Source organism: Macaca mulatta, chromosome 2, assembly GCF_049350105.2.
Source record: "Macaca mulatta isolate MMU2019108-1 chromosome 2, T2T-MMU8v2.0, whole genome shotgun sequence".
In the NCBI taxonomy this organism is placed as follows: Eukaryota; Metazoa; Chordata; class Mammalia; order Primates; family Cercopithecidae; genus Macaca; species Macaca mulatta.
Genome location: NC_133407.1, coordinates 49,541,350 through 49,565,488, shown reverse-complemented (window position 1 = coordinate 49,565,488; position 24,139 = coordinate 49,541,350). Strand labels below are relative to the sequence as shown.

The window sequence follows — 24,139 nt, the reverse complement described above, 5'->3', positions numbered from 1 at the left end:
GAATCTACCACTCAATATCTAAAACAAAAAGCTAAACTTATTATGTATTCAGGCAAGGGAGAACTGGTTTTGCAAGACACAATTTATAAGCAAAGAAGGTAAATTATATAGGGTTTTGGGAAAGTGTGGAGTTTAAATGATGGAGTATTGACCTTAGCTATGTAAATATGTTCACTATACTAATTGTTGACTGGCTGACCCTTAGGAATCTGTTCACTGGACTAAAGTTATTACTGATTATCTGATTTTCAGAAATTATGTGAAGAAGATGTTTCCGATTATCTTTCAGAAGCGTGTGTACTTTTGTAATCAATCATTGATTGATTAAACAGGTTTAATACTAGTTTTGATTGTTACTCGTTTGATTGTTAATGCAAAGGGTGAACAATCAATTATTTCCTAGGAGGTTGAGAATTTTACACCCTCAAACCCATGAAAAAAAGTAATTCAGGGTAACAAAATAGAAATAGAACTGCTGTTACATTTTAGCATAGACGAGAAACAAGAAAGCAAGACTTAAGAATATTTAGGAAAAGAGTGTACCAGACAGATATAAAAGCAAATGCAGGGCAGGTGCAGTGGCTCACGCCTGTAATCCCAGCACTTTGGCAGGCCAAGGTGAGTGGCTTGCCTGAGCTCTGGGGTTCTCAACCAGCCTGGGCAACATGGTGAAACTCCATCTCCACTAAAATACAAAAAATTAACTGGGCGTGGCAGCGTGCGCCTGTAGTCCCAGCTACTCGGGAGGCTGAAGTAGAACAATTTCTTGAACCTGGGAGGTCGAGATTGCAGTAAGCTGAGATCGCGCCACTGCACTTCAGCCTGGGTGACAGAGCAAGACTCCGTCTCAATTAAAAAAGAAAAAAAGAAAAAAAAAAGGCAAATTCAAACGCTCTGAGTCGAGAGCAACTGGGCAAGTGTGAGAAGCACAGGAAGCCGGTATGGAGTACAGTAAACGAGAGAGAGAGAAATGAACAGCTGTAGGAAAAGTAGCCAGGGGTTAAATCACATACAGCCTTGCAAGGCAAGGTTAGGAAGAGGAAATGACAAAACTTGGCATTTCGTTAGATATGGAATGTAAAGGATTTTAAGAATTCTAGTATAAAAAATCAGTTCATTCCAATTTTTGTCATTAGAAACTGAAGGTATGGCCATGACGCTCATAAGAACAGGTTCAATTCAGTGTTACAGGTGCTACAATAAAGAGAATTTACCACAAAGGCACAAAAAAAGGAAGCATCCAATATCATTTAAGGTAGAAGGTTAGTACCCCTAGAGAGTAGCTAACAAATAACCCATGAGTTGAATATGTGTCTTCCATGCTAGGTGGGGTCAAAGCTAGGAAGTGTTTGGCTGGGAGAACATTCCAAGCCAAGAGCACAGCACAAACAAAGGCACAGAAGAGATAGAAATATAGTAGTCAAAATGAAGAATGAAGAGGATGCATAAGATCAGAATGTGTTTAATGAGGTCAGACTCTCTTGGGCTAGGCCACATCTTCCCACTCAGCTGTGCCCCAGGTATCCTCCAAGTAATGGTGCTAGATCATGATTCAAATAATATTTTCTTCTGAATTTATGTACTTTGTATTTGGCCAAAGCATCCTCTAGGGGCTTTGGCAATTGTTTAGAAACGGTAGTGAAACTCGGAAACTGAATCTGAGCGAATAGACAACTATTAAGGGGGAACAAAACAGTATTTTTCTGAAGCCATAATATCTTGAAGGAAGGAAGATAAAACTTGTTAAATAAATTAGACTTCCCTACAAAAGAGAGGTTTGGATAGATGATCTGAAGAATTCAGGTTATAGCCTAGACAGGTTGCACACTGAAATTCTAATTCATTTGAGCCTTAATTAGAGGTTTACAGACCTATTATTTTTAGATTTGTTATATTTTATTTTCAAAACGAAAATGAACTGAAGAAATAACATAAACATTTACTACTTCATAATTTACTCTCATTACTGTTTTGTAAGTTTTATATTTTTGTTTCTTTAATTGCTAAAACAAGGTGAAATGAAATTATTGTTTATCATATTTTGACTTTTCAAATTAAGCATTTTTTCCTTTCTCTACACTTTGATTTTTATCATTTCTCCTTACATTGTGTTTTGCTCATCTTAGAAGAAAAAATTCTTTTTTTCTTTTTAATAAAATTTCTCTAAATAAATGTAAATGGATTTTGTCTATTTCTTATGCTGTGAAATTTTTGCCATTAAAAATAGGTGGGAATTGTACTTAGTGACATGTATTGTGGTTCATTCCAACTGTCTAGGTGTTAAATTTAGGCATCACTTATTTAAATAATTTGAATTGAATAATTTAAGTAATCTATAATGTATCTTAAAAAGAAAAAAATTTTCATTAAAAATCTTGTCAAAGAAATGGAAAAAACTAACTAGTTTTAACTAACTGAGCCTCTATTTTATGACTGCCTGCCAAATATTATTATCAGCATTATTGAAAATGCATTTCAAGGCATTTTTGATTTAATTATAAATATATTGTATTTTTAAAAACAATTACAATAGAACTATAAGAGATTTCAAATATTAAAATTTGATATTTTGCCTGAAACAAAATTAAAATGCAGTAAGACTATTTGTTTCACAAATACATAAAGCCTAGCATTAATAAGCATTATGAGACACTGGGCTAGACTTCTTACATACATTTCTCATCTAATTCCAGTGCCACACATTATAAGCCCAAAGGTATAGATGAAAAAAATCAATGCTCAGGAAGGTTAAGTAACTTGCCAGATTTTACAAAACTGTTAGCTTTTTGTCGACCTTCCAGAATGAAGAATATGAGTGGGCAGGAAATGGCACGATGAAATAACTGCTAAAATAAAATAAAATGAGAATCCAAAAAACTAGGGGAGAGGTGCTTTTATTCCTTTAAGACCTGAATTAATAATATTCTCATCAATATTATGTGCTGTCTCTATTTAGAAAGGTAACATATAAACAACTTTAAATCTTTCATCCACTGATCGTATATCTGTGGTGTTATTCTGTGGATATCTTTTTGGTTATTATTCCACATAATCGATGAAGTAGCTAATGTGTAAGCCTGAAAAAATACCTTTGAGAAAAAGTTTACATTATATTGGATTATTTAATTTAAAAAACTTTATTAAACATAAAAGATTTGGAAAATATTTTCCAATATCAATAAATCATAAATGTGGTTTTGGTCTACCATTTCATTGCCTCTTCAGTATTAATTGTAGCTTAACCAAATAATAAAAGAAAATAAAATGTCAGTATTCATTTTGGCAACTGCATTATATACTTAAGTACATCGAATGTTTTAAACTATACCATATTTTTAATTACGTTGAAGGCTAGCTGTAGAAAATACACAGAAAGACTAATAGAGAAATTAAACAGTTCTTACTTTTTAAATCCAGTTACATATGCCTAGGTAATATACACGTTTAATAAGTCTTTCATACTGCAGATGGCAGCAACACTTCACATTGTGATGACATTGCTTAGCTACACCAGCAGAATCTTGAAAATACAAATTTCTATTGAGCATTCATTTTGTTCTTTCTGTAATCTGGGAAATAAAACACATCAATTTTGTATGTAGAAGGGTGAAATTTGATGTTATGTTTTTAATAAACTGAGAAACACTGTATTTGTTGATGGATTATGCACATGGTGAGAGTTTAGTAATTATTATTTTTAATGAGCAGACTGAATTGATGGACAATTTCCATCAATTTAGTGAATGCATATATTCCTATTTTTCTAAGGAAACTGAGTAACGTTGGCTTATCAAATAGTTAAATAAAAGCACCATAAAATCAAGCATATAATTGAAAGTAGAGTCCCAACTCTGATTTTCTATTTGTCACTTAAGAGTTAAATCATCAGTATACAAAATCTAAAATTACTTAAAGTTATGCAGAAAATCCACTCATTTTTGATCATTTGTATGTTGCATCTTGATCACCTTCAGAGGAAATTTGTAGGCCAAGCCAAGACACATCCATAGAGTCAAGTTCCAGTTTGGTGACTAAAGGTCATCCAGCAAGTGTGAGTAGGTCTAACAATGGATACGAATGCCCCACCATTTTAAATAGGCTTTTAAGATAGCAAGGTGATACGAACACAAAACCATAATAAATATTCTATCTAGAGTTAGGGTCTGGGTCAGAAGCAAGGAAAAGCAATATAAATGTAGAAAAGTCAACTTATTCTATGTTGACTTTTAACCCAGGTTAAACGTTTAAATAGCATAGCTATTTTTAAAAAATATCCATACCCAGACCTCATTCTGTATCAATTAAGTCAAAATCCCCAAGAGTATCTTTTAAGTCACTTAATTCTTTTTTTTAAATGACTAGTAATTCTAACATACAACCAGTGTCATAAACAACTTCTTTTCTAATGCTGACAAAATAGTATAACTTCTATTTTTAAGTCCAGATCCAAAATTTGGCTTTCAAATGCTTTAGTAATCAGTGTCTGGCTTACTTACACAGACTTTCCTTTAGCCTGAGACTTTATATTATAGTACTATAATGCCCCTCTGGAGTCCCATTATAGATCTCTACCCTATTATCTTTAAGCAATAATAACAATGATATCATCTTATTTTTAAGAATTCTTTAGAATATTTCAAAGCACTTCCACACATATGACTGGCCTGCATTGGACCTCACAAGAAAACAGAGGGTTTCAGTTTTACATACCATCAGAGATGACCAGGTACAACCTCTGTATACTGAAGACTTAGAAAATGAGAAATATAAAAACTAAATTACTTTGTTTTACTTTGTGCCCACAAGTCTTTCTACTATACAAGAGTATGTATAAAAAGACTATACATAAATATATAAAATGCTCACCATGGTAAATTGTTTAATAAATTATGGTTTATACATAGAATGGAGTTCTCTTTTCTTAAAATGAGATTTTTAGATGATAAAATACATAGAGAGATAGACAGGATGGAAATTATAATATAGGTGGTAAAGGAAAAGCATTTACTTTGCATGTGTGCAGAACTATGATTCAATTCTTGTAAAATTAAAAACTAATTACATATAATGTGTGTGTGTGCATGTGTGTGTGAGAGAGAGAGAGAGAGAAGTGGAAAAGGTTAAATTTCTTAATTGCTACAGCAGAAGCACAGGTATGCAAATCACGTAAAAGCCATATTGATTTATTTAAGATATACATTTAAAAGAATGCCAGCCCGGACATAGATCTGCTCTAAGGTATTTCAAATTAGTGGCTCACCTTTCAAAACCGTGAGATAACTTTTTTGATCAACAGAAATATTGTAAAGATTTGAGAGAAGTATTAAGCTCCTAGATCTAACTCTGGGGAACCCGTATGATTGTGATCAAATTCAGAACAACACGTATTTTTTTGTGGAAAATAAGTTCTTCCTGAGGGCTGTTCGTAAACTTAACTTAGTCAGACAATCTTAATGAGTGAGGTTATTCTGGCCTACAAAACACAGCTGGGAGAAATAGACATGCAATCATAAATAGGAATGTGTCTTCCTGATTCTTGGCAGCCAAGTTCCAGAAACACAGTTACTGGCTCTCACAGTCTCTCAGTACAAATAAGAAGAATTACAGGAACTAAGACAGTTTGGTTCTTAGTAGAAATTAAAAAAAAAAAAAAGCCATACATAGTCCAGAAATATAATGATGCTTACTCTATATGGAAAGTTAATTTATGATAAAAGGATGTTTTCAAAGGAATAAGTCAATAAATAAATGACTATTTATTCATTGAATAATCATTCAATAAACTCTGGTAAGGAAAACCTTAGCCAACATGGAGCCACTTTTGTTTAGCTAGTGCATTTCCAGACTCTCTTTTGTCCATATCAATCTCAGAGGCTAAATGTGTGGTCTGTGTGTGTGATAGAGAGAGAAAGAAAGAGAAAAAGGAATATGAAAATGTTATGTTCCTTACTTGCTACAGCAGAAGAACAGGTACACAATCATCTAAAAGCCATGTAAGATGTTTTTGATATATGTTTAAAAGCATGATAGCTAGATTATAGTTCTACTCTACAGCCCTACGTCTATTACTTTCTCAGCTTCCTTGTATCTAGGGGCCCCACGTAGTCAGGTATTGTCAATGAAACATAACCATAACTGTATTAGGACTTTTAGTAAAGCATTTACTTCTCTGTAAAAAGGGGAAGATGTTGCCGGTTCTATTTTTCTGATTACTTCTTCCTCCAGGGAACACAATGTGATACCTGAAAACAGAGCATTGATCTTGTGTGAACAAGTCAACAAGCCAATACTCTAAAGGTGTAAACTAAAAACCACAGAAGGAACACAGGTCTTTGATGATACGATGAAATTGTTTTCCCTGTCCTGGACTACCTACCTCCAAAATTCTTAGCTGAGACCATTAAGGTGTTATTGCTTAAGTCACAAGTGTTTAGGTACACTGTAACATGAAGCTGAAAAGATTGTTATCTAATACGACCATTTAGAAAAATTAAAATATGATTTTAGGCCACATACAAATATAAATCTAGATATAAAAATAGAGAAGTAGAATTCAACATTAACATTCCTTTTATGCAATAAATTAAAAAACAACTACGGCAAATGAAAACTAAGACAATTGAAAAAAAGCTTGCAATATAAAAGAAGACACAGTGCTTATCCATAATGAGGAAAGAGCTTCTGCAAATATATGAGACAAATATACTGAAAGAAAATAGGAAAAGCACAGGAACATAAAAATCACTAAAAGACAGTATTAATGGCCAGTAAAAATAAAATTATGTTCAAAGTATCTGTTAAAGAAATGAATCAGAATAGAAGATTCAAAAATCTGAATTATCCATTGTTATCAAAGATTCAAGAAAGTATATATACTTGGCAGTAAGGTAAATTGATACAACTAATTAGGAGAGAAAATTTGCTTCAAGTGCATTCATTCTAAATATATATTTTAGTCGAGTAAGCAATTTTGCCTGTAGATTTGCTAAGTAATCACAAAAGCTTTCAAAGATGTGTCAGGGTGCTTGCTGCAACATTGTTTTAATATTCTCAGTAAAATCAATGAAGACATACTAATGTTCACCAATGGTGACTTAGTTAATAAATTATTGTTCAAACATAGAATGGAATCATCTCCTCTTAACAATGAAATAGATTGGTAGCCAAGTAGATGGGAGTGGAAGGGAAGGAAGCAGGGATGAAAAGTATCTGTAATATTGTTGGTAAAGGAAAACCAAGCCCTTTTCAGAGCATGTGAACACTGAAATGAAATTGAATGAAATGAAATAATACATTTAAAATGTTAATAAACAAAAATAATTACATGTACACTAAATAGGGCATTCTAAAATTCAAAAATCTAGAATGCATACCAAAATTTTGACAGTAAATATTTCAATGTAGGGTCAGGCATAATGGGGGAAATTAAATATTACTTTAAATAATTCTGTGTTTTTAAATTTTTGAACAATAAACCCATTTAATATATAGATATAAAAATACATATAAGCACACACACGGCTCATACACACACAATCGTTAAAGTACAACTATTTTTAAAAATAATTATTCAGATTTGCCTCATAAGGAAAACCTTGTGACATTTGAATTCATAGGAAAAAAAGTTAAGAATAAAATTTTTAAAAATAATGTTTCTTTTCTATATGACTACTGTCAACCTTTCTCTTCAGTTGTTTCTAAATGAATCCATCTTTGGTACATATCTATTTCATTTTTTCATTGATTTATTTGTCAAAATGTCTAACTCATAAAGATGGATAAATTTTCCTGGGATTTATCATACTACCCAACATATTATAATCTCAGCTGTTAGTATTTTATTTCACAAAATTCAGTGGTTATTTGATTTGATATGGGATCAATCCAACATGAGAACTCAAGGTGGGAAAGATATATTCATCCTTTTTAAAAAGTGTTTTAAATTGTTATATTTATGGGTGCATTGTAGGTGTATAATTTATGGGGATGTGTGTGTCCTTTCATCAAAATAATAAATAGGACAAAATATATACTCTGAAATTACTTGGTATCTAATTTACCATCAATGCATACTGTAATACTTTCATTACTAGTTTATTTTACAGCACGTAAGTGCAGTAAGAAGAGAAGTTGAGAAGGTGGAATTCATTTCTTAATGTACTGGTCTTGAGGTGCTTATGGAACATCAAAGTCCAGAAAATTTGCAAGTACCTGCCAGGAGAATGCTCTAGCTTAAAGTTTTGAACTTAGAAATTTAAACCATGAGTGCATGACGTAAAACCTTGAAGCTATATAGCAGGAAAAGATAAGTGTCAAAAGTGGAAGAAAGCCCTGGGACACCATACTTTCAAGAATAGAAGAGTCCACAAGGGACAGAGCAAAACTGCCTAGAGAATAGCAGGAAAAACAAAAGTCTAATGCTTTAGAAATTAAGAGAGGAGAGATTTCTATAAAGTGGGCAGTGATTAACCAGGCTAAATGCTACAGCAAGTTAACAAAAAAGATAGGATTTAGTTATTTCCTTTGGATTTAGATCTTAGAATATTATTAGGCCTTGGAGAAGGCAGTTTAAATTTATTTTGTTGAGGGTCCTGATTTAATGCATCTGGGCAAAATGAAAAGCAAGAAAGCAGATAAACTAGGTGACTTTTAAAATACAAGAAAAATAACTTAGAATTAACATAAAAAGTTAATAACAATCACGATGATCTGGGAGAGGGTAACACTGCCAGGTCGTAATGAAGCCGGGACTATTTTATTTTGCTGCAGAGGAATTACCAGAAATATAAACGAAGTCCAGAGAATAATAATATAAAAACAGCTCAATAACCCTGTTATTCTAGTAAGAGTGAGGTACTTATTCCAGAATCAAAAGCCTGCACATTCTGTTAATCATGAGTTAAAAGATTAAGCTCAGATATAATTTTTCTGGGGTTATAGAAAAAACACAAAGAAAAATAAAGAATTAGATAAAGAATTAGAGCTTCTAACTTTGAATAAATTCCTCTGTATGGGTTGCATGCAAACCCAGATGTCATGGTTCCATATTAGATTTTAGAAAATATAATTTATCAATTAAAGTTAGCAGTAGAACCTAATTATAGAATTAGAAAATAATTTAGAGCAGAATGTAGTCTGGATATTCACATATTGTATTTACATTAAAATTGTATCTGTTATTCTAAGGGAAGAAATTATTTCTTCTTGTGTATCCACAACTGTCATTATCTTATTCCTAAACCTGCTTATTCTCCTTGACACCATCCAGTCTATCCTACAATCCATTCTCCATATAATTGCTAGATTAATCTTTTTTTTTTTCTTTTTTTTTTTTTGAGATGGAGTCTCCTCTGCCTCCAGGCAGGAGTGCAGTGGTGTGATCTCGGCTCATTGCCACCTCTACCTCCCGGGTTCAAGTGATTCTTCTGCCTCAGCCTCCCGAGTTGCTGGGACTACAGTTTTGTTTTTTTGTTGTTGTTGGGGTTTTTGTTTTGTTTTTGTTTTTTTCGGTATTTTAGTAGAGATGGGGTTTCACCATGTTGGCCAGGATGGTCTCGATCTCCTGACCTGGTGACCCGCCCTCCTCAGCTTCCCAAAGTGCTGGAATTACAGGCACTAGCCACCACACCTGGCGTAGACTGATCTTTTAAAACTAAGTGTCTGAAAGTGCCTTTTAAAGTTCAAAATGGCGCAATGAAAATAACTTGTCTCTCCTCTCTCCTAAGTCCCCAATACAATTATAGCAAATGCAAATGATGATAGACAAAACAACCTCTCAAATTTGCATCACAAATTTGTGTGTCATCCTTGTGCAGGGGCCATGCTAATCTTCTCTGTATCGTTCCAATTTTGGTATATGTGCTGCCAAAGCAAGCACAGGATATTTTTAAAAAGATACCCATAAATTCTAGGCTGAAATTCCAAGTCATATTGGAACACTGATGGATCGAGGAATATGTGAACCTATCAGTCAGATTAAATGTGTACATGCGAACAGTCTATGATGAAGAAAAGTCCTTATCCCAGGGAGCTACCTGGCTCAAAGACAGCAATACCATGCAAGGTGGGAGTACGAAGAACAACTAAAAACAGAGTTAATTGAAAGTCTGTCTAATGAAACACGCTAGTCAGGTGTCCCACACCAACCTCACTGCTAGCCTCTTCCTTGTCTCAATGAACACTAAGCCTAAGCAGCCCAGCATTATACTTTCAGGAATCCAAGTTAGTACTCTTATTGAATCTTAATTAATTGCACAGGGAGAACCAAGATTTTGAAGTTTCTGGAATGGCTTCCCACGCCAAAGGAAGAAGTTCTCCTCATTTTAGCATCCAAAGAGTGATTTCCTCATCTGCTCACCCTAATTGCGATAAGCACAGTCTCTACGTTGGTTCCCAATCCTAGTCCTACTAGTGGGAGAGATCTAGTAGAAAAATGGACAACAGTATATACAACGGAGAAAAATAACAAGAGTCACCAGTCTTCCATTCTTAAATATAAGTGAACTAAGAACCACTACATATATGAAGCATAGAAAACCAAGATAACCAAAACATAGCTGACCAATGAAGAAACAAATGTAAATCAAAAAACATAAAAAAACTTTAAAAACAAAGTTTTACTGTATTTTGAGGAATTTGAAGAATTAATACATTCATTAAGGAAGAAAAAAGGGTCTGAAAAATAAATAAAAGGAAATGTAAATTACACATGCAATATAAACATATTACTATGTTCCTGGAACAGCTATGATTTAGTATAATCCAAAGAAAATTTTTATTTTCTATTTGAATTAAGAGTTTTCACTCCCTTTCCAGGAAATATTTTAATATAAGTGTTGGTAAGAAGCATAATCTACAAATTATAAATATTATGTCTTTTCATTCTCAAATAAAGGTAAGTATCAGCAATAAAGACATCACTAACCAAAACAAGAAAAAGTAATCAAAACATGTAGATTTCACATAAACAAATGTATAATCAGTTGCTGACTATTTTGCTTACATATGCTTAATAAATGCACCAGTCACTCTGCACTTTGGCACAAGAATTAGGAGCCAGATTTGTGTATTAGTAAAAGAAAATAAAACAGAATCTTAATTTTTTGCTTTATTTCATAATACTATAAAAGAAAGAAAAGGAAAATTGTAAATGTATAATCCACATGAGTGATTCATGAACTGTCACAAGTAATTGACAAACTGCTAGTTGTTTTCTTAGATATTAGTATTACTTTTCTGAAGCAAATATAAAATTCTGTCATATATATATTATAAAACATTTTCAGCTATAGGAAATTAATGTTATCTCCTTCTTACCCACAGTCTTTAATAACCACTATGAATGAACTACTCACCTTTTCCATGAGATTGAATGTATGGAAACATTATTGTATTGCTTTGTATTATAAATAACATAGATTTTGCAAAAATAAATATTATAAGTAAAGTAGAATGGATTTTTAAAAACATGTATTCAATAATTATAAAATGATTTACAGTGACTGACTCTTAAAGTAAACTCTTTGCTATGACTTATGATTCTTTCTCATTGTGGGAGGTAAAACATATTTCAACTCTTGATATTCAAGTTGTAATTCTATCCCTTTGTTCTCATAAAATAGGGTCCACCATGTGCATTTATGACTGCAACAGACATTTATATAGGCACATCACTCACTGTGTTTATGCCTGGTTGTATCTTCCAGAGAATACCAAAATGTAAATCTCTTTGCAAGATGGAATGTTTCAGTTATTCAGACTGCAAATTGAACAGCTGTGAGGGCTGAGGAATTATCAAAAATCACCACACAGGATGCAGATTTTAATTCCTGCCCTTCATACATTTATGTACAATTACAAAAACAAGAAAACAAAAACAAACCTGCACATGTATTAGCCTACAAGAGAGGGAGGCAGTGAAACCTCAAGGTTAAAAAGTTGAAATATCAGTATAACACCTTTCAAATTTAATTCTGAAGCAAAAAGAATGACATCTTAATTTTAAATCTCAGCCTGACTAACTTTATTCAAATTTAACTGTGCTTGAGGTGCTCTGATTTCCCTGCATTCATTTATGCTTTTCCATCTCCCTTAGTACATTTTTTTTTCTATTTTTCTACTGGTCCGAATACTCTTCATATTTAGTTTTTGTTTTTATTTTTGAGGCAGTGTCTCACTCTGTCACCCATGCTGGAGGGCAGTTGTGTGATTACAGCTTATTGCAGCCCTGACTTCTGGGCTTAAGAAATCTTCCCACCTCATCCTCCTTGAATAGCTGAGACCATAGACACATGCCAGGATGCCCGGCTAATTTTTTGTTGTTGTTGTGTTTTTGATTGTTTGTTTGTTTGTTTGTTTGGAGAAATGGGATCTCAGTATCTTGCTCAGGGTAGTCTCAAACTCCTGTCCTCAACCTATTCTCACCAAGCTTCGTGAAATACTGAACAGGCATAAGCCACTATGCCTGATTCACTTTATCTTTTAATGTCAACATAGTTTCTGCCTCAAAATTGTTCTCTAATTTTTTTCCAGTGTGTGTTACTTTCTCCGTTCACTTCATGCAAAAAAAAAAAATGCAATGATAAGTTTATTATGAAATTACCATATTCTACTGTGTATTACAGCTATTTACTTTCTGTCCCTGATGCACTTTCTTTATTAGACTGTGAGCTTGTTCTGGGCAGGATTTGACTCAGAACCATTTTCCTGTCTGTTCCCCATGGTGTCAAGAACACTGTGCTTTGGATATATTTAATTTCCATAAAGATCAATTGTCTTATTGTAGAACAGATGAAAATGTAAGCAGATACTTGTAATAGCTAAGACTTGACTAATATTCATCATTGAAATTTCAAAATGGAGAGTATGTCAATCTTCCATCACAACCATCCATGTAAAATGAACAAGCAAACAAACAGGAGTTTTACATAACTACAAGCTCAGGTAACTGCCTAGAAAGCCAGATGTTTACCGAGATGAACTGACAGAAATATATGTCCATAACATAGGGGTAGCTATTGCATTGCATGTGTCAATAATTGATTTGGTTTGGCTGTGTCCCCACTCAAATTTTACCTTGAAATGTAATAATTTTCATGTGTCAAGGGTGGGGCCAGGTGGAGATAATTGAAAAATGGGGTCAGTTTCCCTCATATTGTTCTTCTGGTAGTGAATAAGTCTCATGAAATTTGATGGTTTTATAAGTAGAAGTACCCCTGCACAAGCTCTCTTTCCTGCCACCATGTAAGATGTCCCTTTGCTCTTCTTTAATCTTCTGCCATGATTTGTGAGGCCTCCCCAATCATGTGGAACTGTGAGTCCATCAAACCTCTTTCCTTTATAAATTTCCTTTATACCAGTCTCAGGTATGTCTTTGTTAGCAGCATCAGAGTAGACTGATACAGTAAATTGGCACAGGGTAGTGGGGTGTTGCTGTAAAGATACCCAAAAATGTGGAATTGACTTTGGAACTGGATAACAAGAAAGGATTGGAACAGTTTGGAAGACTCCAAAGAAGACACAAAAATGTGGGAAAGTTTGGAACCTCCTAGAGACTTGTCAAATGGCTTTGACCAAAATGGTGATAGTGATATGGGCAATAAGGTCCAGGTTGATGTGGTCTCAGATGGAGATGAGAAACTTGTTGGAACTGGAGCAAAGGTGACTCTTGCTATGTTTTAGCAAAGAGACTGGTGGCATTTGCTCCTGCCCTAGAGATCTGTGGAACTTTGAACTTGAGAGAAATGATTTAGGCCATCTGGTAGAAGAAATTTCTAAGCAGCAAGGTGTTAAAGAGGTGACTTGAGTACTGTTAAAAGCATTTGGTTTTATGCATTCACAAAGATATGGTTCGGAATTGAAACTTATGTTGAAAAAAGAAGCAGAGCATAAAAGTTCAGAACATTTGCAGCCTGACAATGTGATAGAAAACAAATACTCATGTTCTGACGAGAAATTCAAGCCAGCTGCAGAAATTCTCATACGTAACTAGGAGCCAAATGTTAATCACCAAGACAATGGGAAAAATGTCCACAGGGCAGTACAGAGGTCTTCACAGCAGCCCTTCCCATTACAAACTGGGGACCTAGGATGAAAAAATGGTTTCCATAGGCCGGGCCAGGGCCTTGTTGTTTTATGCAATCTCAGGACTTTGTTCCCTGCATCCCAGCTGTGGCTAAAAGGAGCCGATGTAGAGCTCAGGCCGTTGCTTCAGAGTGTGCAAGCCCTAAGTCTTGGTGGCTTACATGCAATGTTAGGCCTGCAGGTACATGAAAGTCAAGAATTGAGGTTTGGGAACCTCCATTTAGATTTCACAGGATGTATATAAACACCTGGATGTTGAGGTAGAAGTTTGCTGCGAGAGTGGAGCCCTCACTGCTAGGGCAGTGTGGAAGGGAAATGTGGGGTGGCAGCCCCCACGCAGCATCCCCACTGAGGCACTGCCTAGTGGAGCTGTGAGAAGAGGGCCACTGTCCTCCAGACCCCAGAATGGTAGATCCACTGACAGCTTGCACTGTGCTCCTGGAAAAGCTGCAGTCAGTCAAAGCCGGCCCAGGGAAGCAGCTGGAAGGGGGGCTTAACCCTGCAAAGCCACAAGGACAGAGTTCCCAAGACCATGGGAACCCACCTCTTGCATCAGTATAACCTGGATGTGAGACATGGAGTCAAAGGGGATCATTTTGGAGCTTTCAGATTTTACTGCCTCACTGGATTTCAGACTTGTGTGGGGCCTGCAACCTCTTCGTTTTTGCCAATTTCTGCCATTTGAAATGCATGTAATTACCCAATGTCTATACCCTCATTGTATCTAGGAAGTAGCTAACTTGCTTTTGATTTTACAGGCTCATAGGCAGAGGAACTTGCCTTGTCTCAAATGAGACTCTGGACTGTGGACTTTTGAGTTAATGCTGAAATAAATCAAGATGTTGGGTGACTGTTGGGAAGTGTGATTGGTTTTGAAATGTGAGAATATGAGATATGGGAGGGTCTAGGGCAGAATGATATGGTTTGGCTGTGTCCCCACCCACATCTCATCTTGAATTACAATAATCTTCAGGTGTCAAGGGCGGGGCCAGGTAGAGATAATTGAATCACAGTGGTGGTTTACCCCATATTGTTCTCATAGTAGTGAATAAGCTTCACGAGATCTGATGGTTTTATAAACAAAAGCTCCCCTGCACAAGGTATCTTGTCCACTACCATGTAAGATGTGTCTTTGTTCTTCCTTTGTCTTCTGCCATGATTGTGAGGCCTCCCCAGCCATGAGCAACTGTGAGTCCATTAAACCTCTTTCCTATAAATTACCTAGTCTCCATTAGGCCTTTATTAACATTGTGAGAACAGACTAATACAATGATATTACATCTTGGATGTTACAAGCACTACGATTATTTTTACTTCAGTAGTAAAATATCTAAACTGTAGTTTTAGAATTTGGAACACATAAATATAACATACATTATAAAACATAAAATGGGTTTGGGCAATATTAAAATATGAGTGTCACTCAGTAACTTAAAAACAGAATCTTAAGGTGTATTAACTGTCCAATTTTATGTCTATTCAATAGATAAACAGGTTATTCATTGATTGACACATGGGAGGACTAAATAATACATATTCACTATTCTGATGATATTTCTAGGAGACAAAAAAATTGGTAATAGAACATAAAAAAAGTTCTGTGGAGAAATTGAATAGTTAAAGAACAAAAAGAAACCTCTACAAATTTTGGAAATACCTCACAGAATCATATTTTAAACAAATCACCACATGGTGTGGAAAATTGATGGACAAACCCTACTGCTGAGATCTGCTATTTTACTTCCTCTGGCATAAATATAATATACTATCTGAAAATCCCCAGACGTTTAAGAAAGATCTCAGAAAAACTAAAATCAAAACATAAAAGAAACAGAGACATTGCAAGTAGCAAGAAAAAAAGTGGGGGAAAATCCCAATTAATAATTAATATCTTGTGGAATATTAAAAAAAAAAAAAAAAAAAACCTACCTAACAAGGATAAGAAACTTTTTTTTTGAGACAAAGTCTCATTCTGTTGCCAGGCTGGAGTGCAGTGTCACAATCTTGGCTCACTGCAACCTCCACCTCCTAGGTTCAAGCCATTTTTCTGCCTCAGCCTCCCAAGTAGCTAGAACTACAGGTGCATGCCACCCATGCTCAGCTAATTTTTGTATTTTTAGTAGAGAACAGGGTTTCACCATATTGACCAGGATGGTCTTGATCTCTTGACCTCATGATCTGCCCACCTTGGCCTCCCAAAGTGCTGGGATTACAGGCATGAGCCACTGTGCCTGGTTGAAACTTTTTTTTTAAAGGATATTTGGGGGAGGCAGGAGGAGTTGAAAATAGGAAACTAAATTTTAAAATTAATTTAGGGTAAGAAAGATAAATTGAGAAAACCTGCCAGAAATTTAATAATAATAAAAAAAAACAGAAAAATAAGGAAGAAAAGAAATGAAAGGGGTAGGGAGGAAGAGAGAAAGAATGGGAATAAAAGATAAAATTAAATTTAAATATCCTATTGTAAGATGGCCACAGGTTTACGTTGGCCAGTAAAAAGAGAAATAACCATTGCAAGCAAAGTTGTACTCACTAAAAGGCCATGTTACTCTGATTCAGAAGACGCTAATCTTGGTATTTTTTATGCTCTGTTTCATATTTCATGAAGGCAATTTTCCCTCTGGATTCCTGGGTTTTGCATCTGTGGATTCAACCAAGTGCAAATCAAAAATATTCAGAAAAAAATAATGTAATAGAACTTCAAAAACCAAAACTTGAATTTGCTTTGCTGAGTACTATGTTGAATCCACACAAATGAAGTAAAATGTGTGGATTTTAATAGACAATGTAAATAATCTAGAGATTATTTAAACTACAGAGGAAAAAGTTTGTAGATCACATGCAAATACAAGACCATTTCATATGGGACTTAAGCATCCACAGATTGGGATATCTGAGGGGGATTCTGGAACAAATCTACCAAGGATTCCAAGAGACAATTGCACTCTTTTTCAAAATAAAATGTTTCATTTCTTCTACAAAAAAGAATTATACACTGGATGTGGCGGACTCATGCCTATAATCCCAGAACTTTGAGAAGCCAAGGTGAGTAGAACTCTTGAGCCCAGGAGATCGAGACCAGCCTGGGAAACATGACGAAACCCCATCTCTGCCAAAAGTATAAAAATTAGATGGGCATGATAGACATCTTTAGTCCCAGGTATTGGTAGCCTGAGGTGGAAGAATCAGTTAGCCTGAGAGGTTGAGTCTGTAGTGAGCCATGATCATGCTACTGCACTCTAGCCTGGCAACACAGTGATATTTTTTCAAAAAAAAAAAAAAAAACTATATATAATTTGTAAAAGAGTTTGATATGGTTTGTCTGTGTCCCCACCCAAAATCTCATCTTGAATTGTAATCCCCATAATTCCCACATGTCAAGGGAGAGACCAGGTGGAGGTAATTGAATCATGAAGGCAGTTTTCCTTATGCTGTTTCCCTGATAGAATAAGTTTGCCTTATGCTGTTTTCCTGATCTCATGAGATCTGATGGTTTTATAAGTGTTTAGTAGTTCCTCCTGGGTTCGTTCTCCTTTCTGCTGCCTTGTGATAAAGGTATCTTGCTTCCCCTTTATGCTTCTGCCATGATTGTAAGTTTCTTGAAGCCTCCCAAGCTATGCAGAACTGTAAGTCCTTTAAACCTCTTTCTTTTATAAATTACTCAGTCTTGGACAGTTCTTTATAGCAGTGTGAAAATGTGCTAATACAGTAAATTGGTACCCATAGGGAGTGGGGTACTGCTTAAAAGATACCTGAAAATGTGGAAGCAACTTTGGAACTGGGTAACAGGCAGAGGTTGAAACAGTTTGCAGGGCTCAGAAGACAGAAAGATGTTGAAAAGTTTGGAACTTCCTAGAGACTTGTGGAATGGCTTTGACCAAAATGCTGATAGTGCTATGGAAAATGAAGTCCAGACTGACGTGCTTTCAGATAGAGATGAGGAACTTGTTGGGAACTGGAATAAAGGTGATTCTTGCTATGCTTTAGCAAAGAGATTGGTGGCATTTTGCTTCTGCCCTAGAGATCTACGGTACTTTGAATTTGAGAGAATGATATAGGGTATCTGGCAGAAGAAACTTCTAAGCAGCAAAGGGTTTGAGATGTGACATGGGTGCTGTTAAAAGCATTCAGTTTTAAGCATTCGCAAAAAGATGATTTGGAATTGAATTTACGTTTAAAAAAGAAGCAGAGCATAAAAGAAGTCTGGAAAATTTGCAGACCGATCATACAATAGAAAAAAAAAAATCATATTCTGGGAAGAAATTTAAGCAGACTGCAGAAATTTGCATAAGTAACAAGAAGCCAAATGTTAATCACCAAGACAGTGGTGAAAATGTCTCCAGGGCATGTTAAGGGTTTTCATGGCAGCTACTCCCTTCATAGGTCTGGAGGAATAGGAGGAAAAAGTCATTTCATGGGCCAGGCCCAGAACCTTACTGCTTTGTGGAGTCTCAAAACGTGGTTCCCTGTGTCCCAGCTGCAGCTAAAAGGGGCCAACATACAGTTGAGTCCATTGCTTCAGAGGGTACAAGCCCCAAGCCTTGGAAGCTTACATGTGGTGTTGCTCCTGCAGGTGCACAGAAGTCAAGAATTGAGGTTTGCGAACCTCCACGATTTCTGAGGATGTATGGAAACACTTGGATACCTAGGCAAAAGTTTGCTGCAGGGGTTGAGCCCTCATGGAGTACTTCTGCCAGGGCAGTATGAAAAAGAAAATGGGGGTTGGAGTCCCCACAAAGAGCCCCCACTGGGGCACTGTCTAGGGGAGCTGTGAGAAGAGGGCCACTGTCCTCCAGACCCCAGAATGGTAGATCTACCGACAACTTGCACTGTCCACCTGGAAAAGTCACAGGCAGTCGATGCCAGCCTGTGAAAGTGGCTGTGAGGGAGGCTGTACCCTGCAAAGCCACAAGGGTGTAGCTGCCCAAGGCTGTGAATATCTCCTTCTTGCATCAGCATGACCTGGATATGAGACATGGAATCAAAGGAGACCACTTTGAAGCTTTAAGATTTGACTGCCCCTCTCCATTTGGGACTTGCATGCAGTCTGTAGCCCCTTTATTTTGGCCAGTTGCTCCCATTTGAAAAGGGTGTATTTACCCAATGCCTGTATCCCCATTGTATCTAGGAAGTAACTAACTTGCTTTTGATTTTACAGGCTCATAAGTAGAAGGAATTTGCCTTGTCTCATATGAGACTTTGGACTTGGATCTTTTGGGTTAATGCTGGAATGAGTTAAGACTCTGCGGGAGTGTTGGAAAGGCATGATTGTGTTTTGAAATATGAGGACATGAGATATGAAAGGGGTCAGAATCAAGGGTAGAATGATATAGTTTAGCTGTATCCCCAGCCAAAACCTCATCTTGAATTGTAAACTCCATAAACCACATAATCCCCACATGACAAGGGAGAGACTAGGTGGAGGTAATAGTATCATGGGGGCAATTGCCCCCATACTGTTCTCATGATAACGAATGAGTTCTCACAAGATCTGATGGTTTTATAAGTGTTTGGTAGTTCCTCTTGCATTCATTTTCCTTCCTGCCACCTTGTGAACAAGATGCCTTGCTTCCCCTTTACCTTCCTCCATAATTGTAAGTTTCCTGAGTCCTCCTTCGCCATGCAGAACTGTGAGTCAATTACACCTCTTTCCTTTATATATTACTCTGTCTTGAGCAGTTCTTTATAGCAGTGTGAAAATGGACTAATACAGAGTTCTCGAAGTACTCCGCAAAGGTGACTCAGCTCTATTGTAATGGGAGAAAATGCGCTTCTTTTGAGAGGTCCCTCTGAAACTCATATCCTATGGTTATTCCAGGACTCAAGGGATTTTTTTTTGTGGGTACATAGTAGGTATATTTAGGGGGTACATGAGATGTTTTAAGGTCTCAAGTCTTCTCCAAAAAATGGACTTTGAATTTTCACAAACTCTAATCCAAAGTAAGTATTTCCACAGCATACGACACTGACAGCTTTTGGGATCATTTGGAGCTACTGTGGACCTGTACCAAATTATTACCTGTGAGCACGAGGTTAAGCACCAAAAAAGCACCATTTTTCCAAATCTTGGAACTTCAAACAAGCATTTTTATGGGCAGGACAGATGGTAAAGTTTAACTTGATTGATTCTTGAGGACTTGGCCTCCTAGATAGGGAGTTAGCTTGCAGAACTTCTGATAGAATGCTGAGAGTGACTCAGAACCATCCATATGATAAAACAGCTGCAATTGCAATGGAGTTCAATACCTAGTCATACCAAGATTACAACTGGTTCTCCCACAAGCATGAATGCTGAGTAGAGGAATAGTGCTGACAACCAAGGTTCTGACATATCTTACTGCTATCAGGAAAATATTATATTCAGGAATGATAATCAAAAATATGACTGGGATGGCATGGGAGCTGAGCAATTAGAATAGATGCTGTGATTGATGGAATTATAAAGATTTCTCCCCAAGTTTTCTTTACCCTGGTTATTTGATCAAACATTAGTCTAGATTTAACTAAGGCTACCAATCAGTTGACCTTAAGATGGGAATAGCATTCTGGATTATCCAGGGGGGATTTAATGTAATCACATGAGGCCCAAACAGCAGATGAGGTAGTCAAAAAGTTGCATCAGAGATGGAGGTCAGACAAGTCACTGGTCCTGAGATGCAGGGGCCCCTGTGGACCTAAGGGTGGTTCCCCAGCTGACAACTAGCAAGGAAGCCAGGACCTCAGTTCTACATACTCAAGGTAATGGATTCTGCCAACAACCTAAAGGTGTTTGGAAGTGGATTCTTTCCAGGGCTTCCCACTAGTAAAAGCCCAATTGACCAACACCTGCTTTCAATCTCATGTGACCCAAATCAGAGAACCCACTTGTGATGGTTAATATTGACTGTAAGCTTCATTGTATTGAAGGATGCAAAGTATTGTTCCTGAGTGTGTCTGTGAGGGTGTTGCCAAAGGAGATTAACTTTTGAGTCAATGGACTGGGAGAGGCAGACCCACCCTCAATCTGGGTAAGCACCATCTAATCAGCTGCCAGCACAACTAGAATAAAGCAGGAAGGAGAAGATGGAAGAGCAGACTTGCTGAGTCTTCCAGCTTTCATCTTTCTCCTGTGCTGGATGCATCAGACTGCCCTCGAGCTTCAGGCTCCAAGTTCTTCAGCTTTTGGACTCTTTGGCTTACACCAATGGTTTTCCAGGAGCTGTCGAGTCATTGGCCAAGGACTGAAGCCTGCACTATCAGCTTCCTTATGTTTGAGATTTTGGGACTCGGACTGATCCACCAATGGTTTCCTTACTCCTTAACTTGCAGATGACCTATCATGGGACTTTACTTTGTTATCATGTGAGTCAATTCATCTCAATAAAGTCCTTCTCATATATATACATATACCCTATTAGGTCTGTCCCTCTAGAGAACCCTGACTAATACACCACTCAAGCCTACCCAGATTTCTGACATACAGAAGTGTGAGGCAACAAATTTGCGTTGTTACATGCTGCTAAATCAGTGGTAATTTGTTAGAGCAGCAATAAAAATGACACACACAAAAAAAAACCCACTAATATAAGTGTCAACCAATTTGTATAACTTGCATTCAGGCACATAACTGCTAAATATCAGCCCAGACTATGCCATAAAATATTTTACCTAAAACTAGTAGCACTGCTGTCAACATAAATAGCAAAGAGAGAGGCTCTCTAAAAGACAAGATGTTTATTTGAGAATACAGCATTACAATTAGAGTATCCCTACCGTAGTACACCATGCTCATATTCAGGAATATAAAGAAAGACAAAGGTTTTTAACGGAAAAAATTAGGATTACCTAATTATTTTTTAAAAATTATCATTGGCTACAAAGATCAATAAGATGGGTGATACCAATCTGAGGTTGTACAGGCAGTTGCTGGGCAGACGTTCTTGCAGAAGGACTTTTTGTGTAAGGTTGTGGTGGCCTTTGTGCAAGGTTGTGGCTTTGTAGAGTCTTTTTTCCTATCAGGCATGTAAGCATGAGAACCTTCTCTTCATGGCCTTTCCAGGCTTTATTTGTCAGGATTTTCCTAATGGAATCATTACTGATCCATTTTGATTCTGACAACTTTTGTACTGCCAAACTAACTGCTGAATTACAGAAAGCTTGTTTGTTGCATATTTATTTCTGCATTCTATCTGCAAGCCTGTATGGATAAAATAGATACCAGACTCCTCATTCTCCATGTACACTAGTTCCATTTTGTACCACTACTTGTTAGCAACAACAAATAGGACTGATTACCTAATGATTTTATTCCTAGGACTTTAACTCACCCAAATAATTCTAGGTGCTCATATATTTGATGTATAAGGTTGCTCACCATGTTATATATAATAATAATGTTTAAATATACTATGATATAATTATTAGAAGAAATAATTTGCAAACCTTGAAATACATTTGTAGGGATCCAATTGTCATGTATAATTGGAAAGTAGGAAAGTAAATTGTATCAACAGTCTGAAGCGATTTTATTAAAAATACAAATAGAACTGCACACACAGAGAAGACTGGAAAGAAGAACATTATGTTTGAGAGGTTAATATGTAGTAAGGTTTTAGAAATTCTTGTTATTTGTGTATTTTATAAAAGTTATATTTATTATGACTTTGTAATATATAGAACTTTTATAAAATAAAAAAGGTAATTAAGAAGACAATAATCTGTAGAATTAGCCTTCTATTTATATATATGTCACTAACTCTACATACTTCCTTGCCAAATTAACAATTTCGCAATTTAAAAATAAAATTGACCTAAAAGGCCTAGCATTGGTTTGAACACAAAGATTCTAGAAATATCCAGATTTAGAAATCACTTAGTCCACTGCATTGCTATGAAAGAATACTTGAGACTGAGTAATTTATATATTTAAAAAAATGTTTATTTGTCTTACTGTTCTGCACGTTGCAAAAAAAGCATGGTGCCAGCATCTGTTTCTGGTGAGGGCTACAGGCTGCTGCCACTCGTGGCAGAAGGGGAAGGGGAGCCAGTGTTTCTAGGGATCACATGATGAGAGAAGAAGCAAGAGAGAGAGGAGGGAAGTGCAGAGTGAGAATTCACTCATTACTGCAAGGATGGCACAAAGCCCATTCACATAGGATCAACTGCCATGACCCAAGCACCTCATTGTCGCCCCACCTCCAACATTAGAGATTAAATTTCAACATGAGTTTTGGGGGAAAAACATCCAAACTATAGCAAGCAGCTTCAAGAAAAGCTTAAGTGTATGATATATTGCCCTACAATCATCACCTCGATTTGGCAGTTTGCTGTTTCTGTCCTTCATGTCACTATTATACTGGTCCCTTACGAGCATTAACATATTCTGAACACTGTGAGTCTTCTACTAAGTCACAATAAATAAAGTCTTCTTTATTTTTCATCCTACTACTTCATTTTGAGTATGTTAAGACAGTACAAACTAGAAGGCAAATCACTGGAAAGTTGCTATCTTAATTTCTCACTTTAAGTAACATCTTATGTAAATGACGTCTATATAGAGTACTTTATTTGTGATTTTCCTTTTCAAATTCTTCATGCTATTATTATTTCCTGGTATTAATATTATACATATGAAAATAATATTTGTATGCCGAGACCAGCTTGGTCATGGAGACCCTAACCCAGTGGTGCTAGAGGAATTAAAGACACCACACACAGAGAAATATAGAGTGTGGAGTGGGAAATCAGGGGTCTCACAGCCTTCAGAGCTGACAGTCTCAGAGATTTACGCATGTATTTATTGACAGCAAGCTAGTCATAAGATCTACTAAAAGTATTCCTTACGGGAAACAAACGGATGGGCCAAAATAAAGGGATGGGTTGGGCTAGTTATCTGCAGCAGGAGCATGTCCTTAAGGCACAGATTGCTCATGCTATTGTTTGTGGTTTAAGAATGCCTTAAGTAGTTCTCCACCCTGGGTGGGCCAGGTGTTCCTTGCCCTCATGTTTGTAAGGAAGAATTTTAAATTAAGTTCATTATTTAAAAAATTATATAGATACGCTTACAAATACATAGAGA

The 24,139-nt window shown here is 36.2% G+C and overlaps 1 protein-coding gene and 1 non-coding gene across 2 annotated transcripts in view; one reads left to right on the top strand and one right to left on the bottom strand.

The window, feature by feature from the left end:
• Window positions 1-4,791, top strand: part of PLSCR5 (phospholipid scramblase family member 5) — a 29,214-nt gene extending 24,423 nt beyond the window's left edge. Inside the window, exon 8 of the mRNA XM_015131969.3 lies at window positions 4,621-4,791. The gene's annotated coding sequence lies outside the window, so the exon portion shown is untranslated. The remainder of the gene's footprint in view (window positions 1-4,620) is intronic.
• Window positions 4,792-9,766: 4,975 nt separating this feature from the next.
• Window positions 9,767-9,877, bottom strand: LOC114676479 (U6 spliceosomal RNA). Its single transcript, XR_003727551.1, has one exon. It is a non-coding gene; the product is annotated as a U6 spliceosomal RNA (small nuclear RNA).
• Between the last annotated feature and the right edge of the window lie 14,262 nt (window positions 9,878-24,139).